The sequence below is a fragment of the Neolamprologus brichardi genome, chromosome 16 (genome assembly GCF_056152115.1).
Source record: "Neolamprologus brichardi isolate AB-2024 chromosome 16, ASM5615211v1, whole genome shotgun sequence".
Lineage (NCBI taxonomy): Eukaryota > Metazoa > Chordata > Actinopteri > Cichliformes > Cichlidae > Neolamprologus > Neolamprologus brichardi.
Window position 1 is genome coordinate 3,120,386 of NC_142119.1, and position 5,597 is coordinate 3,125,982.

The following is a 5,597-nucleotide window of genomic DNA, read 5'->3' on the forward strand; positions in this document are numbered from 1 at the left end:
TGGTACATAGCCGATTATTAGAGATAGGTTGATCATATTTAAGATCGAAGAATTAATTAATGGCAGGACTTCTTTGAGCAGTTTTGTAGGAATGGGGTCTAAAAGACACGTTGATGGTTTGGAGGAAGTAATTATTGAAGTTAACTCAGAAAGATCGATTGGAGAAAAAGAGTCTAACTTAACATCAATGGTACTAAAAGTAGCTGTAGATAATATTACATCTGTGGGATGATTATTGGTAATTTTTTCTCTAATGATAAAAATTTTATTTGTGAAGAAATTCATGAAGTCATCACTAGTTAACGTTAAAGGGATGGTTGGCTCGATAGAGCTCTGACTTTTTGTCAGCCTGGCTACAGTGCTGAAGAGAAACCTGGGGTTGTTCTTATTTTCTTCAATCAGTGACGAGTAGTAAGATGTTCTGGCTTTGCGGAGGGCTTTCTTATAAAGCAACAAACTATTTCTCCAGGCTGAATAATGATCCTCTAAATTTGTGACACGCCATTTCCTCTCCAGATTACGAGTCATCTGCTTTAGGGTACGTGTTTGAGAATTATACCACGGAGTCAGGTACTTCTGATTAGAGACCTTAGTTTTCACTGGAGCTACAGTATCCAGAGTCGTACGTAGTGAGGAGGTGAAATTATTAACAAGATAATCGACCTCTGTTGGGGTAGCGTTCAGATAGCTGCTCTGCTCTATGTTGGTACAGGGAATTGGCGATGATAACAGTGGGTGGATTATATTCTTAAACTTAGTTACAGCGCTTTCAGAAAGACATCTACTTTGATAAAGTCTACTCTCCACTGCTGTGTAATCAATTATTGTAAATGTAAATGTTATCAGGAAATGATCAGACAGGAGAGGGTTTTCAGGAAACACTGTTAAATGTTCAGTTTCTATGCCATATGTTAAAACAAGATCTAGAGTGTGATTAAAGTGGTGGGTGGGTTCTTTTACACATCGTTTCTGGGACACCACTCAGACAGCCAGCAAATTAAGGAGAACATGCGGCTAAACATGTCACTCCTGGTCTGATTGGGGAGGGGACCAGAGAAAACTACAGAGTCCGACATTGTTTTGGCAAAGTTGCACACCGATTCAATATTGATTTTAGTGACCTCCGATTGGCGTGACCGGGTGTCATTACTGCCGACGTGAATTATGATTTTACTGAATTTACGTTTACCCTTAGCCAGCAGTTTTAAATTTCCTTCAATGTCGCCTGCTCTGGCCCCTGGAAGACAATTGACTATGGTTGCCGGTGTCTCTAGCTTCACATGTCTGAGAACAGAATCACCAATTACCAGAGTTTGACCCCCAGCGGGTGTGTCGCCGAGTGGGGAAAAACGGTTAGACACATGAACGGGTTGGTGGTGTACCTGGGGCTTCTGTTTAGGACTATGCTTCCTCCTCACCGTCACCCAGCCGCCCTCTTTCCCCAGCTGCTTGGGGTCTGCCGGGGAACAGCTAGCGGGGCCTATGCTATCTTCGGCTGCACCAGCTACAGGGGCCTGGCTAGCTAAGGGTGAGAGAAGGGTGCAGAGCCGAGTCTCCAGTTCAGTAATCCTGGCCTCCAGAGCTGCAAATATGCTACATTTGTTACAGATATCATTACTGCTAAAGGAGGCCGAGGAGTAACTAAACATCTGACACAATGAGCAAGAAAGTGCAGGAGGGACAGGTAAAGTAGCCATGGTGCTAACGAGTCAGCTACGAGCTAAGCTAAGCTAGCGAAACAGTACAGAGACAGTGAGTGAATACTTTGGCTATAAATTAGGTAGTGAGTACACAGAAAGTGTGCTTCGTATGAAGCACGTGAAGATTATACTCTGAAAAAAGAATGTATTTAAAAGTTGTTAATTAAATTAAATTGCTAAGCAAATAAGCTACTCAGAAACACCACTGTGTTTGAGCAGGAACAGGAAGTGATACTCTACCGCAGAGCGAGCGAACACCAAGTGACAGCGCCACCAAGGGTCGACAGCGACCACAAGCGGCCACAAGAAACTGTTTCAGATTTTTACCTCACAGATGTATTTTACTTCTTCTAAGCAGATCTTGTGGACAAAAGTCTCCCTCTGTGTTATGTTGACTAGCTAAAAAATGATGGAGGGATGAAAGTGCACTGAAACCAGCGTTTTCTGAATAACCCAGCAGGCGGTCACTCACTGGCTGCAGTAAAAAGTGTAACGTATAAAAGTCTATTGAAAAAAACACCCTGCTTGTCAATTGATTTATGATCTCATTATCCCATTGCTAGAAAGTAATGGTCTTACTCTCTAGGTCTGCAGGTATGGGAGGAAGTGGATCAGGGTGGAGAGAACCAGGGAGAAGCAGATGGTGGATCTGCACACTGGAACCCCCTGGGAGTCTGTCACTTTCACAGCTTTAGGCAGAGACAGACAGATCTTCTCTAATATCTTACAAGAAGGTAAGTTTAACAACACATAAAGTCAGGTGTGCAAATATTTAGACTTTCACCTGTATTGCAGATGTATTTTCAGAATTATCACATTGAATTTTGAGGCTCATCTATGTCCAGATGAACAGAATCAACATTTTGGGATTTGAGGCTCATCCCTCCAAATGTTTGCACCGAGTAACTTCTTGAAGTCTGGATGTTTGCTCCCTTAATTGCTTAATTTCAGTGCACAGTGTGTGGTGTACATGGGCTAAGTTGTGAAGTTTTGTCTAAAATACTTACAGACTTAACTGTACTTGACAAAATGCTTGAGTGGGCTTTTAGTTGAGCTTTCATTCCTGTTTTACAGCAAGAGAACTCGCACTGAAGCAGGAGGAAGGCAGGATGTTGGAAATACAAACACACAAAACCTCACCTACATTTACTTATCCAAGCTCTGTCTTATTGGAAACATTCATTCTCAAAAATTTGCAAAAAACTTTGCTTTGACCTTGAAAGGTTGTCTTCCAAATGTAGTTATAGTCATAGCTGCACTGGCCATCGGGCATACCGGACATTTGCCCGGTGGGCCGATGGTGATTTTTTGTTTTTATGTGACGATGATTTATTTTTTTTTCAGTAATGGTATAAACAATGAAAGGTGGTGGATTGGTCAGATGCTGGCAGATGTGTAAAAATAACTCAGTTGTTTGGTGGTGGTGGTGGTGTTCTGGGAATCCATCCTACCTGGAAAAACACCACAGAGGCCAGCAGATGGAAAGGAGAGGCAGGAGGAGGAGAGGTGAACTGAACTTCAGGTAAGAAGTTATGACCTGCAGTCTATCTGGGTCAGATATAAACCAAGTTTAGGTGGAGTTTATTTTCGTTGTGTTGACTTTTTACAGTCAGTTACAAAAACTCGTACTGCATACTAGCTAGCATGACGGAGTTTCTATACAGCTGGGTGGGTGCTATGAAGATGTTACTGATAGTGAACTTTATTTTATTCATAAGGTTAGTTAGTCGAGTTTCCAACCTTCCCGTAAAAAACGGAATCGTCCCGTATTCAGAGAAAATATTACGCGATTTGTACTGAGCTGAGAAGGAACACAATTTGTCCCGTACTTCAGCTACAATGGGAAAAGACACAAAGCTGCAGTTATTCTGTGTCTTTGCTGCACAGCTGCCTCTTCTTCTCTCATTCTCTCACCTCTCTCTCCTGTTGCTACTTCAATCATGAAACTGATCAATGATCAGCTGATCGGCTCTCTTGTTTATTTATCGCCCACTTTGCGCAAGAAAGAGGAAACCAGCGGATGTCGCGCTAAACAACAGCAGCACGTTTAAGCTTGATCAGCTGTTTTTGGAATTGATTTAATATTACTTTCTAGTATCAGCTGATGTTTGCTGGAGCCACAGCTATAAAAGCTGCTGGCCACGATGTCGGTTTGGTTATCTGGTGAGAGGGAAACATGAAGATGAAACCAGGAGATGTCCTCTTGCAAAGTTTTGCCAGGGGGCCAGGTAGGGCGTTAACAGGGAGAGGTTCGCACAAAGAAATACTTTTCTTTCTTATTCTCATTAAAAATGTCTCGCTTTTATTAAATAATTATCTGAATCTTACAACCAAAGTTTTTATCTGACGTAAAATGTATAGAAAGCATACATATACCAACAAGACAGTACATCACTGTCACAACAGCGTTTGTTTTCATTCAAAGACTTTATGGCTTTTCCTATAATACCTGGTGGGCCAGTCTCTAGTCAAAATGCCCGGGCCGATTTTTTTTTTGTTCCAGTCCAGCCCTGGTTATAATTGTAGTTAAAGTTATAGTTTTCACATATAAATCAGCAGCAAGCCTTAAAATGAGGTGAAAAATAAGACACTGCCTATTTACACGATGTGATTTATTTGACAAAAACTGAACTAAAATGCAGAAGAAGCTTCTGAACACCTAAGTGCACCCCATGATAGAACCACATTTAGCAGTGATAACATTATTGTTTTCTATTTATCAGTCTGGCATCCACTTTGTTTTACATTGTTGTTTTAGGCCATTGAGCATTCATTCATTCACAGCTCTTTTGAGGTCACACCACCACATGTCCACCACCACATGTGACAGAATGCTTTGGTACAATGACTTGAAGACTGCAAGCTGCCCAAATCATCACCCCTTCACTACCTTGCTTCACTGTTGCTATAATGTGTTTAGTTAACTCCAAACATACTTCTATGCATGCTGATCAAACATCTGGTCGTATGGTCTCATCGGTCCAAAGGACATTGTTCCACAAGTTCTGAGGTTTAGTCAGATGCAGCTTTTTGAACATAACCTGTGCTGCCCTGCTCTTTTTAGAGTAGAGGATTTCTCCTCGCAACTCTTCCAAACTTGCTCAATCTTTTTTTAATTGTGCTATCATGAACTTTAACATGCTGACTGAGGCCTTCAGAGTTTGTGATGGAGCTCAGGGTTTGTTTGCTTTTTACAGTTTCTCTGAGGGCTGCACGAAGCGACCTTGAGGTGAATTAATTAGGACGCCCAATTCTGGGAAGATTGTGTCATTATGGTAACATGCACCTGAATGCTTCAGACCAGCAAACTGCCAAAACATCTGCCTTTACACAGGCGATTACTCTTACTAATGATCAGTTAATAACGTGTATTTAATAAGAAGCACTTGGTTGCTACTTGTCCTCTGAAGTCCTTTTGAAGCAACTTTAGAAAAGGAAGCATATACTTTCTGTTTCACATGACTGACTGTACTAGACTGGTCTTTTTATGTTGTGTATGACTAAAGGGTGTGGAGCTCTATCACCTCTGCTTGCCTTTCTGTATTCACTGTACAGCACAGTAGGAGGGTACTGAGATGAGACACACACAAAAATATAACTCTTGCAGTACCCAAAGCTGGTTTGCTGGAGACTGAAAATCGTGTTGATCAGATTTCATCACACAAATGTGTTTTAAATTAAAAGCATTCTTTTGATTCAGTAACTAGAAACAGTCATCGATTTACTTTGACACTATAGTCAGGCTTGCTCCAAAGCAGCCATCTCACTGTTACTGAGCAGAGAAATGTGAGCTTAGGTATTTTTACATTTGTGGTCCTTTGTGGCTTCTTGTCTTTGTTGATCCTTAAACATTAAGGTTAAAGGTTAAACATTTAGCAAGATGTGGCCCCTCCCTTT